Genomic DNA, 14,389 nt, shown 5'->3' with positions numbered 1-14,389 from the left:
TCCCAGCCGGCACTACTTCTCCAAGAGAGCCGTGCCTTCCCTGCACAACCAAGTATCCGATAAAATCAAGTGTGCACTGCGCAACGCCATCTGTGGCAAAGTCCACCTAACCACAGATACGTGGACCAGTAAGCACGGCCAGGGACGCTATATCTCCCTAACTGCACACTGGGTAAATGTAGTGGCGGCTGGGCCCCAGGCGGAGAGCTGTTTGGCGCATGTCCTTCCGCCGCCAAGGATCGCAGGGCAACATTTTTTGCCTCCTGTCTCCTCCTCCTCCTACTCAGCTTCCTCCTCCTCTTCTTCCACCTGCTCATCCAGTCAGCCACACACCTTCACCACCAACTTCAGCACAGCCCTGGGTAAACGTCAGCAGGCCGTTCTGAAACTCATATGTTTGGGGGACAGGCCCCACACCGCACAGGAGTTGTGCCGGGGTATAGAACAACAGACCGACGAGTGGTTGCTGCCGGTGAGCCTCAAGCCCGGCCTGGTGGTGTGCGATAATGGGCAAAATCTCGTTGCAGCTCTGGGACTAGCCGGTTTGACGCACATCCCTTGCCTGGCGCGTGTGCTGAATTTGGTGGTGCAGAAGTTCATTCACAACTACCCCGACATGTCAGAGCTGCTGCATAAAGTGCGGGCCGTCTGTTCGCGCTTCCGGCGTTCACATCCTGCCGCTGCTCGCCTGTCTGCGCTACAGCGTAACTTCGGCCTTCCCGCTCACCGCCTCATATGCGACGTGCCCACCAGGTGGAACTCCACCTTGCATATGCTGGACAGACTGTGCGAGCAGCAGCAGGCCATAGTGGAGTTTCAGCTGCAGCATGCACGGGTCAGTCGCACTGCGGAACAGCCCCACTTCACCACCAATGACTGGGCCTCCATGCGAGACCTGTGTGCCCTGTTGCGCTGTTTCAAGTACTCCACCAACATGGCCAGTGGCGATGACGCCATTATCAGCGTTACAATACCACTTCTATGTCTCCTTGAGAAAACACTTAGGGCGATGATGGAAGAGGAGGAAGAGGGGTCATTTTTAGCACTTTCAGGCCAGTCTCTTCGAAGTGACTCAGAGGGAGGTTTTTTGCAACACCAGAGGCCAGGTACAAATGTGGCCAGACAGGGCCCACTACTGGAGGAGGACGAGGATGAGGAGGAGGTGGAGGAGGATGAGGATGAAGCATGTTCACAGCGGGCTGGCACCCAACGCAGCTCGGGCCCATCACTGGTGCGTGGCTGGGGGGAAACGCAGGACGATGACGATACGCCTCCCACAGAGGACAGCTTGTCTTTACCTCTGGGCAGCCTGGCACACATGAGTGACTACATGCTGCAGTGCCTGCGCAACGACAGCAGAGTTGCCCACATTTTAACGTGTGCGGACTACTGGGTTGCCACCCCGCTGGATCCATGGTACAAAGACAATGTGCCCACCTTACTTCATGCACTGGAGCGTGATAGTAAGTTGCGCGAGTACAAGCGCACGTTGGTAGATGCGCTACTGAGAGCATTCCCAAATGTCACAGGGGAACAAGTGGAAGCCCAAGGCGAAGGCAGAGGAGGAGCAAGAGGTCGCCAACGCAGCTGTGTCACGGCCAGCTCCTCTGAGGGCAGGGTTAGCATGGCAGAGATGTGGAAAAGTTTTGTCACCACGCCACAGCTAACTGCACCACCACCTGATACGGAACGTGTTAGCAGGAGGCAACATTTCAATAACATGGTGGAACAGTACCTGTGCACACCCCTTCACGTACTGACTGATGGTTCGGCCCCATTCAACTTCTGGGTCTCCAAATTGTCCACGTGGCCAGAGCTAGCCTTTTATGCCTTGGAGGTGCTGGCCTGCCCGGCGGCCAGCGTTTTGTCTGAACGTGTATTCAGCACGGCAGGGGGCGTCATTACAGACAAACGCAGCCGCCTGTCTACAGCCAATGTGGACAAGCTGACGTTCATAAAAATGAACCAGGCATGGATCCCACAGGACCTGTCCATCCCTTGTGCAGATTAGATATTAACTACCTCCCCTTAACAATATATTATTCTACTCCAGGGCACTTCCTCATTCAATCCTATTTTTATTTTCATTTTACCATTATATTGCGGGGCAACCCAAAGTTGAATGAACCTCTCCTCTGTCTGGGTGCCGGGGCCTAAATGTGTGACAATGGCCTGTTCCAGTGGTGGGTGACGTGAAGCCTGATTCTCTGCTATGACATGAGGACTGATTCTCTGCTGACATGAAGCCAGATTCTCTGCTATGGGACCTCTCTCCAATTGATATTGGTTAATTTTTATTTATTTTAATTGATTTCCCTATCCACATTTGTTTGCAGGGGATTTACCTACATGTTGCTGCCTATTGCAGCCCTCTAGCTCTTTCCTGGGCTTTTTTGCAGCCTTTTTAGTGCCGAAAAGTTCGGATCCCCATTGACTTTAATGGGGTTCGGGACGAAGTTCGGGTCGGGTTCGGATCCCGAACCCGAACATTTCCGGGAAGTTCGGCCGAACTTTTCGAACCCGAACATCCAGGTGTTCGCTCAACTCTATTAACAATGTTTGTAAAATCAGTTTTTAATACCTTCAGGGGTGTAGTTTCTAAAATGGGGTAATTTTTGGGTGATTTCCATTATGTAAGCATCACAAAGTGACTTGAGACCTGAACTGGTCCTTTTTTAAAAAGTAGGTTTTGGAAATCTTCTGAAAAATTTCAAGATTTGCTTCTAAACTTATAAGCCGTCCCCAAAAAATAAAATGGCATTCACAAAAGAATCAAAAACATGGAGTAGACATATGGGAAATATAAAGTAATAACTCTTATATGAGATATCACTATCTGTTTTAAAAGCAGAGAAATAGAAATTTGTAAAGTTGCGAATTTTTCAAAATTTTTGGTAAATTTTGTATTTTTTTTTTTTTTAATAAAGAAAAATGAAATATTTTGATTCAAATTTACCACTGTCATGAAGTACAATATGTGATGAGAAAACAATAACTTTAAACCGCTTTTACTGAGATCACCACATAAAGTGACACAGGTCAGATTAGCAAAAATCTGTCTGGTCCTTAAGGTGAAAAATACTGATTAAGGGGTTTAATATATACCCGCTTTCACCAAATACGCAAGCACTATTCGCTACATAAGTGATGAAACTGGTTGGCATCAACTTTTGAGATAGTGGGGAAGAACTCCTGATCACGGTAAGTAATTGTACATCACAGCACGGTTTTAGATTAAAATTCCATGCATGTAATAACAATAGCTTTATATGCAGAGTTTTTCAAAGTTTTCGAGATAGCGCAAATCGCCACTATTGATTCGAATATTTTAGCGCAATACATACAACTTCACCTTTAATAAGGTCTGACAACATAATACTGATTGTTGAACTTAGTATTGTTGTGACATCACAGCACTATTTCTGTAGCATGTATGTATTGTGGGGGGTTAGCTCTTCTCCGGGGGTCATTCTCGCAGATACGACTTTAGGACACCAGGTTTCAGGTCTAAACAGTGCATTTATTTTACACACTCCAACCAATACAGGTCATCATGAAGTCGCAGCTTCACCTAACACATGTGACATCTACATAAAATAATAAACACTCGCCCGTCCAGGCTCTAACTAACACAGAGTTTTCTGACTCACCTAGGTCACAGTTCACACCCTGTGAACTCGTGCGGCTTTGTCTGCCAATGTCCCACAGCCTCCTGGCTGTACAGAGCACAGTACGCCCACTGTCTCTAGTTCACTGTTTCTAGTGGGGGATTGGGGGCTCAGTAGTCTGCCTGACTATGGCCCTGCGACACTCCCAGGCGTCGCTGCGTCCCCCAACTCCATGCTATCTCCCAGCCTCATGGTCCCTCAGCCTTGCCCAGCTGAGACCACACAGACAGAGCCTCCAGGCCTCTGTTTACAGGTAACACACTCCCCCCCCCTTCTGACACCCTGGGAGGTGCTTTATGCCAGCCTGACTACATCCAGCTGGTCTCACCTGTGGGGGAATAAGGGCGTGGACCGCACTATCCACCCCTTCCTTGCCTCCAACCCGCGTGAGACCTGTCACTGTCTCACAGTATGGACAGCATAGAAATCTCTCACATGCACATTTATTTTCCTGCCACACACTATAACCTACACTATCTAACACTAACTATATGGATTATATATTTCAGCTAACTATCTCTATAACCTACTCTACACCCTGCACTGGACCCTGTCAGCTACAATACAGATGTATTGTAATGCATTGCAGAGGGAATCGGACCCCCAAAAGTTGAAGTCCCAGAGTGGGACAGAAATAAAGTTTTTTTTAAAAGTAAGAAAAAGTGTTTTCAATAAAAAAAATAAAGTTTCAAGTTAAAAAAAAGAAAAAAAACCCTCCCCTTTCCCCTGATTTTATAATAAAAAAATAGAAAAAAAAAGAAAAAACACACATATTAGGTAGCGCCGCATCTGGAACAACCGGCTCTATAAATATATCACATTATCCACCCCGTCCGATAGACACCATAAAAAAATAAATAAATAAAAACTGTGTCAAAAAAAGCCATTTTTGTCATCTTAGATCACTAAAAGTGAAACGCTTAGCAATCAAAAAAGAGTATGGCCCCCCCCCCCCAAAAAAAAATTATAGTACCAATCTAACCATCACCTCACCCCGCAAAAAATGAACCCCTACATAGGACAATCGCCCCCCAAAAAAAATATATATATGGCTCTCAGTCTATGGAGACACTAAAACATGATATTTTTTATTTTTTTTTGTTTCAAAAATGCTTTTGTGTTAAATGTAAAAAAATAAAAATAAAAAGTATACATATTAGGTATTACCGCGTCCGTAACTACCTGCTCTATAAAAATACCACATGACCTAACCCCTCAGGTGAACACCATAAAAAAAACTGTCAAAAAAGCATTGTTTTTTTTCTTCACCTTACATCACAAAAACTGGAATAGCAAGCGATCAAAAAGTCATATGCACCCCAAAATTGTACCAATCAAACCGTTATCTCATCCCGCAAAAATGATACCCTACTGTGATGCTTTGTGATCTTGGCAATACGAATAAATCGCGAATGCATCCGGTTTTAAAATTACAAAAATCACAACTAGAGAGGGGGCGTTGATCCAGGGAGTTATTCTGATTGCCTGATTGGAGTCGGGAAGGAATTTTTTATTCCCCTAAAGTGGGGAAAATTGGCTTCTACATCACAGTTTTTTTTTTATTTTTTTGTCTTCCTCTGGATCAACTTGCAGGATAACAGGCCGAACTGGATGGACAAATGTCTTTTTTTGGCCTTATGTACTATGTTATGTACTATGTTACAAGAGCCCTCTCATTCACACAAAAAGTTAAAACTTTCAGGTACAGCTCACAGAGCAGAGGTAAATTAGCAAATCCTTGCCAAAGATTCTTCCTAACCCCATGCCGGGTTATACATCCATCAATCTAATATTGTCTTGACAAAACCCCATAAAAGTGCCCTCACTATAGTCTGAGCGGCCCGACACAGCAGGGGTCCAGACACCCTAAGCCTGGTCAGAAACTTCAGAGAAGAATGACAGATCCTTATTACACAGCTGGTTGTTACAAGAGGGAAGATGACCTGAAAGTCACCTCCAATCCATAGATTTCATATTTTTTCCATATTTTCCTCATATTTCATGGGTTAGGAAAATACGGAATGAACAATCTCTTCCGAAATGGTTGAGGTTATTCTAACACACCTTCCAGGAAATCTGCAAGAAAATCAGAGATTCCCGCTTCGAGATGTAAAGGTTCTCAGGCACACGGTATTGTCTTCCAGTCATATTTGGTATCAGATGATTCGTAAAGTTCTACTGATTATAAATATGAATTCTATTTCTTAATTTGACCTACGGATACTGAGAAACTGGCAAAGCAAGGATTCTGCCAGATTTTCTCTATCTGGGGAAAGAACTGCCCCCTGTTCCAATTACCTAAGGCTGGACTTGTGCGTGTCATAGCCACTCCCAGCTACAGAGTGGGTAAAACACAGCGACCCACTCAGGTCGGGGTCCTTCATCTACCATCTGAAGTCGAATAACATCACGACCGCCCGCTGGACACGGGCACCCTGCCATCTTGGATTATTCCTTGCAAAGACTTTATCTTTTACTGGACTCTACCACGGTAATTCTGAACTTACAGACATTCTATTCCCTTTCATCTCTTACTTATTTCTATCCAACCAATCTGTTCGACTGGCAGGTATATTTATCTGTCAGTTTTAATGTATATTTCTGTGAGTAGTTTTTATAATAAAAATAACGAATTAAGAGTTCCAGTTTTGCCCTTGTTACCTGATTATTTGGTCTATGCTAAGAACTCTGTCCTCAGAAGAGACATACTACCGCATTGTCTTATTTAAAAAAAATTGTTGATTTGTTAGCTAAGTTGCAAAAACCATTTCTTCCCTTTAGGAATAGCTAGCCGGGGTCTCTTCGCCCCGATTCAATACGAAGAGTGGTGGCAGCAAATTAAGTTGCTTTCCCGCGCAAAATCGATAATTTTATTTTACCGATTGTACATACAATCGCGATTGTATCATGTATGGGCACACCAACTAATCTTAAATGTTTACTCACAGTGGATTCGCCTCCAGAAGTCTCTAGTGGACGAGACCTGTATGGCAACTGTGGCATAGTACGACGGGATTGGCGGTTGGATGTCTCATTGGCTGGCAGCTAGTGGGATAGCAGAACCAAAAACCAGGCAGAAGTCAGCTTTTGGAAGATCAGAGCACAAAGAACTGACAAGTGCAGTTTGTCCTGTGGAACTTGAGTTCTGGGTGCAAAACGGTACACATTGATAGCGAATAGATTGGCATGCATTTTCCCACCTTTTCTTTGCTATATCCTATTCTTTTACTCTTCTCTTCTGAATGTCTGATTCAGTTCCAAATTACCAAAGTTAGTCTGTCGCCGACTTACAAGCCTTATGTGAGTCGCAAGGCATTGCCATTCTGAACAAAAATCGATCACAGCTGATCAAAGCTTTGACGGAGAGAGACGGCCAGGCGATGAAAGATTCCAATCCCATGTGGGAGGCTTCGCCGCCACTTCGTTCAATGTCACCCAGCACCGCAAGCTCTGTGAGTGCTGATTTTGCTACTTCAGCTCTGGGTGATGTGGATACCCTGAATAACACTATGTCCACAGCTCCTGCTAACCCTCAGCAAGGAACGAGCAGCTCTGGACTAAACCTCACTGCCTTAGGCCCTATGAGCCAGCAGTTGTTACCGGGCCTGACTGGTGCAGATTTACGTTTTTACCTGGAGATGCAGCAGTAAAGAGAGGAGCGGCAGTTCCAGCTTCAGAGACAAGCGCTGCAACACCAGCGTGCACTAGAACTGGCCCAAGTTAGACAGGCAGAGCGGTCTTCCTCTCCTAACACTCCTGTTGCAGGAGGCATACCTCTACCCGTGGTCCCCAAAGCAAGGTTTCCAGTTATGGAGAAAAATGGGGACATTGACTTATATTTACGCTCATTTGAGAGAGCGTGCTGCCAGTTCTGCATCCCTGAGGATTAGTGGGCTCTAGTGATTATCAGACTATCAAGGATGCCATAATCCCTAAGTTCCAGTTAACCCCCGAGGTTTACTGGAGAAATTTCCGTACCATCCAGAAAGGGTCCACAGACTCTTGCCATTCCGCCAATGGACTTGAACCCTTAAGGAAAAGACTTATGCTAACCTCGAGGATTTTATGATCCATGACCAGCTCTTCGCTGTATGCCCTACAGACGTGAGACAGTTTGTGCTGGAGCGCAAGCCCCAGTCTGCCAAAGAAGCCACTGAGCTGGCAGCCCAACCACCTAGCTAGGCAGCCAGTACCGCGAGGACGCCAATCCCTAAGGGGGCCAACGCCTTCACACCTGCCTCATCTGCTGTATTGCTGGTCGGGGGATCAGAGGTACACGGCGGATCCCAGAATCACCAGTCTGTCACTGTGAATGGCCAGACTCATTGGATTCCGCTACACCGGTGCAGATGTCACCATGGTCCGTTCACATCTTGCTACAGTAAAGGATATCCTTCCAGGAAAATACCTCACTTTGACTGGAGTTGGGGGCACTCAAACTCTAGTTGCCCTAGCCCAAGTCACCATCGATTGGGGAATTGGATGTCAAAAGCGGGTTGTTGGGGTTCTGGATGATATTCCTTTCGCCTCCGTGCTTGGCATGGATTTGGGCACCCTTGTTTGCCGTTACGAGTACCCTGTGGACACGCAGGAGACCCAAGCAGGCCTCCCTGACCAAAACCAGGTACTGTACAACCCTTTGGGGAAACAGGGAGACAGGGACACTTTATCTGCTATTTTTACCCTACCTAACGCATCTAGACGAGAGGTATCAGATTTAAACGTGCAAGCAACTGAATGTCATTTGCCTATTTTTGCACCTATTATTGCTGATCAAAATGCATGTGTCAGTGTTAACAATTGTGATATACATGATGATGTACCTGTCCTGGCCATTACACGAGCTATGACTAACCGCCTGAGCTCAGAACCTACAGAAGGGACCCCCTCGGGCGATTCTGACCTTCAGGCGGATGACAATAATGCAAGAAATACCTTGTCATGTGATAGTCATGACTGTGTAACTGCGCTGGCAGGCGCTTTTAGTGTCGCCAGTAACCTGGGCTCAGATGGGGCTGCGGGGACAGAACCAACCGTCCCTCTACCCGCATATGACCCCAGCATTGAAGGTAACTCTCTGCAGCTAACTTCATACATCACCGGTCAGCTGGAGGAGACCTGTGACACTGCATTCGTGTAGGCCTTGAGGAGTGACCCCAGTCTGGAGACGCTTCGGGCTCGAGCTGCCAGCCTCCAGACGAGGGCACTCCATATAAAGTCTATTGGGAAAACGACCGACTGTACTGCATAGCTGTGCAGCCTACAAAAGAGGACGCAGGTGAGAACACGAGACAGCTGGTAGTCCCTAGGGAATTTCGGGCACAGGTACTCAAAGCAGCCCACGACATTCCACTAGCAAGTCATTTGGGTATCAAAGACCCACAAACATGTTCAGAACCATTTTTACTGGCCCACAATGGGAAAGAACATAACCAATTACTGCCGATCGTGTACTACTTGCAAGAAGGTTAAGAAGGCTGGGGGTACCCGCAAAGCTCCTTTGCAGCCACTGCCGGTGATCACAGAGCCCTTCCAGAGGGTGACAGTGGATATAATTTGCCTCCTCCCCATTCCTAGCAGTTCTGGCAAGCGCTACATCTTAAGTCATGGACTATGCCACCCGTTATCCAGAGGCGGTGGCACTGTCTTCGCTTAGGTCTGCCATGGTAGCAGATGCCTTAATTGGGATTTTCTCTTGTGTGGGGTTCCCCGCTTAGATCTCTGATCAGGGCTCCTGCTTCATGTCGTAGCTAATGGAAGCCCTCTGTGAGAGGATGCAAATCGAGCACACCACTTCCAGCCCATATCACCTCCAAACCAACGGTTTGTGTGAGCGATTCAATGGAACGTTAAAGCAAATGCTGGCAACGTTCATAGAATCGCAGAGGAAGGACTGGGAGCGGCACATGCCTCATTTGCTGTTCGCTTACAGAGAAGTGCCACAGGAGTCCACTGGGTTCTCACCCTTTGAACTCCTATATGGATGAGACGTCCGAGGGCCCTTAAAACTGATTCGGGAAACCTGGGAGGGAAAAGGTTACCCCTCAGAAGTCTCCGTGGTTGAGTATGTCCTTAAATTTCAGGACAAGATGGCGTCCCTCATGGCCATGATGACGAAAAACCTCTCAAAGGCACAGGCCAAGCAGAAGGCCTGGTATGACCAGCACACCAGAGATCGGTCATACAAAGCAGATCAGAAGGCATACGTCCTACTCCCTGTCAGGCAGAACAAATTGGGAAGGGCCAAACACCGTTCTGAAACAGGTGAACCCAGTCACTTACCTAGTGGGGGGTAAGCGACAGAAAATGTTCTAGGTGAACATGTTAAAAGCACATGAGGAGAGCGAGCAGTATGTGCTAGCAGTATGCAGCCAGCTTGAACCAGAAGAGCCTGATGCACTGATAGACCTGCTAGCAGAGTTACGAGATTTGGCGGAGGATTGGAAAATCAACCTCCACCTCTTGTACCCACAGCAACTTCAGCTCACCGCCCTTCTGAGTGCACACGGCGCCACATTCTCAGGACTCCCTGGCCAAACCAACCTAGCAGTTCACCGAGTTGACACAGGGACCCACAAGCCCTTACGGCTGGGGCCCTATCGCACCTCACCTGAAGTGCAAGCTGAGATCAAGCGAGAAATTGAGGAAATGCTGCAGTTAGGAGTCATCCAGAAATCCGCTAGCCCATGGTCCGCTCAGGTTGTTTTAGTCCCCAAAAAGGACAAGACGACCCAGTTCTGTGTCAACTATCGGAGACTGAATGACATCACCACAAACGATGCATATCCCATGCCTCAAATTGATGAATTTCTGGATCAGCTGGCGTTCGCCAGCTATCTGACAATCATGGACTTGAGCCGTGGGTACTGTCAGATTCCGCTCGCGCCAGAGGCGAGAGCGAAGTCCGCATTCATCACCCCTTTTGACCTCTATGAGTTTACTCGTTTGCCCTTTGGGATGAAGAATGCGCCCGCCACCTTTCAGCGGGCCATGAATGAACTTCTGGAAAGAACGCAAGGTTACGCAGTAGCCTACCTGGATGACATCGCTGTATTCAGTCCAACCTGGGAAGATCACCTTGACCATTTGTCACAGGTATTGGGAAGACTGTCCGCTGCCAATCTGACTGTTAAGCCCAACAAATGTCAGATTGCCATAACAGAGGTTCAGTACCTAAAACACAGAGTAGGCAGCCAGACCCTGAAACCTCAGATAGGGAAGGTCAATGCCATTGTAACATGGCCGCAGCCTACCACCATAAAACAAATACAGGCTTTTCTGGGAACGGCAGGATACTATAGGAAGTTTGTTCCGTCCTATAGTACTCTGGCTAAACCACTGACCGATGCAACGGATAAAAAACAATCCAACAAGGTCACATGGAACCCAGAACTAGAAGAGCTGTTTCGGGCCTTGAAGGAAGCACTGGCTAGCGCTCCTGTCCTTCAAGCTCCTGACTTCTCCTGTCAGTTCCTCGTACAAACTGATGCCTCAGACCACGGTCTAGGAGCAGTACTTAGTCAGGTGGACGCAACCGGGAATGAGCACCCTGTCCTCTACCTGAGCAGGAAGCTACTTCCACGGGAAGCCGCGTACTCCACGAAAGAGAGAGAGAGTGTCTAGCGATTGTGTGGGCCCTACAGAAGTTACAATCGTATCTATACAGACGATCATTCACGGTCATCACAGACCACAACCCCCTCAGCTGGCTGAAACGTACTGCTGATACTAACTGAAAACTCCTCTGTTGGAGCTTGGCGCTCCAACAGTATGATTTCACGATCCAGCATAAACCGGGAAGTTGCCACCAGAATGCTGACTGACTTTCCCACTGTAAGGAACCTAAATAGCAAGTGGGGATTGCTTCAGTCACAGTCTTGCTGACCACTCCTTCCCCAATCTTCACAAGGGTGGAGGTGTGACGCTTCGCGATCTCGGCAATATGAATAAATCGCAAATGCATCCTGTTTTAAAATTACAAAAATCACAAGAGCCCTTTCATTCACACAAAGAGTTAAAACTTTCAGGTACAGCTCACAGAGCCGAGGTAAATTAGCAAATCCTTGCCAAAGATTCTTCCTGACCCCATGCCGGGTTATACATCAATCAATCTGATATTGTCTTGACAAAACCCCATAAAAGTGCCCTCTCTATAGTCTGAGCGGCCCCGGAACAGCAGGGATCCCAACACCCTAAACCTGGTCAGAAACTTTAGAGAATGACAGATCCTTATCACACAGCTGGTTGTTACAAGAAGGAAGATGACCTGAAAGTCATCTCTAATCCATAGATTTTAATTTTTTTTCCATATTTTTCTCATATTTAATGGGTTAGGAAAATACGAAATGAACAATCTCTTCCGAAATGGTTGAGGTTATTTTATTGTGACACACCTTCCAGAAAATCCACAAGCAAATCGGAGATTCCCGCTTCGAGATATAAAGGTTCTCAAGCACACGGTATTGTCTTCCAGTCATATTTGGTATCAGATGATTCATAAAGTTCTACTGATTATAAATATGAATTATATTTCTTAATTTGACCTACAGGTACTGAGAAACTGGCAAAGCAAGGATTCTGCCAGATTTTCTCTATCTGGGGAAAGAACTTCCCCCTGTTCCAATTACACAAGGCTGGACTTGTGCGTGTCATAGCCACTCCCAGCTACAGAGTGGGTAAAACACAGCGACCCACTCAGATCGGGGTCCTTCATCTACCATCTGAAGTGGAATAACATCACGACCGCCCGCTGGACATGGGCACCCTGCCATCTTGGATTATTCCTTGCAAAGACTTTATCTTTTACTGGACTCTACCACGGTAATTCGGAACTTACAGACATTCTATTCCCTTTCATCTCTTACTTATTTCTATCCAACCAATCTGTTCGACTGGCAGGTATATCTATCTGTCAGTTTTAATGTATATTTCTGTGAGTAGTTTTTATAATAAAAATAACGATTTAAGCGTTCCAGTTTTGCCCTTGTTACCTGATTATTTGGTCTATGCTAAGAACTCTGTCCTCAGAAGAGACATACTACCGCATTGTCTTATTTTTAAAAATTGTTGATTTGTTAGCTAGGTTTCAAAAACCATTTCTTCCCCTTAGGAATAGCTAGCCGGGGTCTCTTCGCCCCGATTCAATACGAAGAGTGGTGGCAGCAAATTAAGTTGCTTTCCCGCGCAAAATCGATAATTTTATTTTACCCATTGTACATACAATCGCGATTGTATCATGTATGGGCACACCAACTAATCTTAAATGTTTACTCACAGTGGATTCGCCTCCAGAAGTCTCTAGTGGACGAGACCTGTATGGCAACTGTGGCATAGTACGACGGGATTGGCGGTTGGTTGTCTCATTGGTTGGCAGCTAGTGAGATAGCAGAACCCAAAACCAGGCAGAAGTCAGCTTTTGGGAGATCAGAGCACAAAGAACTGACAAGTGCAGTTTGTCCTGTGGAACTTGAGTTCTGGGTGCAAAACGGTACACATTGATAGCGAATAGATTGGCATGCATTTTTCCACCTTTTCTTTGCTATATCCTATTCTTTTACTCTTCTCTTCTGAATGTCTGATTCAGTTCCAAATTTCCAAAGTTGGTCTGTCGCCGACTTATAAGCCTTATGTGAGTCGCAAGGCATTGCCATTCTGAACAAAAAACGATCACAGCTCATCAAAGCTTTGAAAATCGATCACAGCTGATCAAAGCTTTTACGGAGAGAGATGGGCAGGCGATGGAAGATTCCAATCCCATGTGGGAGGCTTCGCCGCCACTTCGTTCAATTTTATTCTACCGATTGTACATACAATCGCAATTGTATCATGTATGGGCAAAGGTTTATTGTGCTCACAGTTGATTCGCCTCCAGAAGTCTCTAGTGGACGAGACCTGTATGGCAACTGTGGCATAGTACGACGGTATTGGTGGGTGGTTGTCATATCTACCTAAGACAATCGCCCCAAAAAAAAAAAAAAAGCTATGGCTCTCAGACTATGGAGACAACAAAAACATGATATTTTTTTTGTATAAAACTTAAATAAAAAAAAGTATACATATGAGGTATCGCCGCATCCATAACGACCTGCTCTATAAAAATATGACATGATTTAACCCCTCAGATGAACAGCGTAAAAAAAAATCTAATAAAAATGGTGTCAAAAAGCCATTTTGTCACCTTACATCACAAAAAGTGTAATAGCAAGCGATCAAAAAGTCATACGCACCCCACAATAGTGCCAATCAAACCGTCACCTCATCCCACAAAATGATACTCTAAGACAATCGCTCAAAAAATAAAAAATAAACTATGGCTCTCAGACTATAGAGACACTAAAACATGACTTTTTTGTTTGTTTCAAAAATGCTGTTATTGTGTAGAACTTAAATTAATAAAAAAAGTAAATAAATTAGGTATTGCCACGTCAGTAACGACCTGCTCTATTTAAATATCACATGACGTAACCCCTCAGGTGAACACCTTAAAAAAATATATATATTCAACAGTGTCAAAAAAGCTATTTTTTTGTCACCTTACATCACAAAAAGTATAATACCAAGCGATCGAAAAGTAATATGCACGCTACAATCGTGCTAATCAAACCGGCATTTCATACCAAAAAAAATGAGTCCCTACATAAGACAGTCGCTGAAAAAAAAAAATGGCTTTTAGAATATGGAGACACAAAAAAAATATTTTTTTTCAAAAATGCTTTATTATG

Source organism: Bufo bufo, chromosome 1 (genome assembly GCF_905171765.1).
Source record: "Bufo bufo chromosome 1, aBufBuf1.1, whole genome shotgun sequence".
Classification (NCBI taxonomy): Eukaryota; Metazoa; Chordata; class Amphibia; order Anura; family Bufonidae; genus Bufo; species Bufo bufo.
This window is presented reverse-complemented; position numbering follows the sequence as displayed.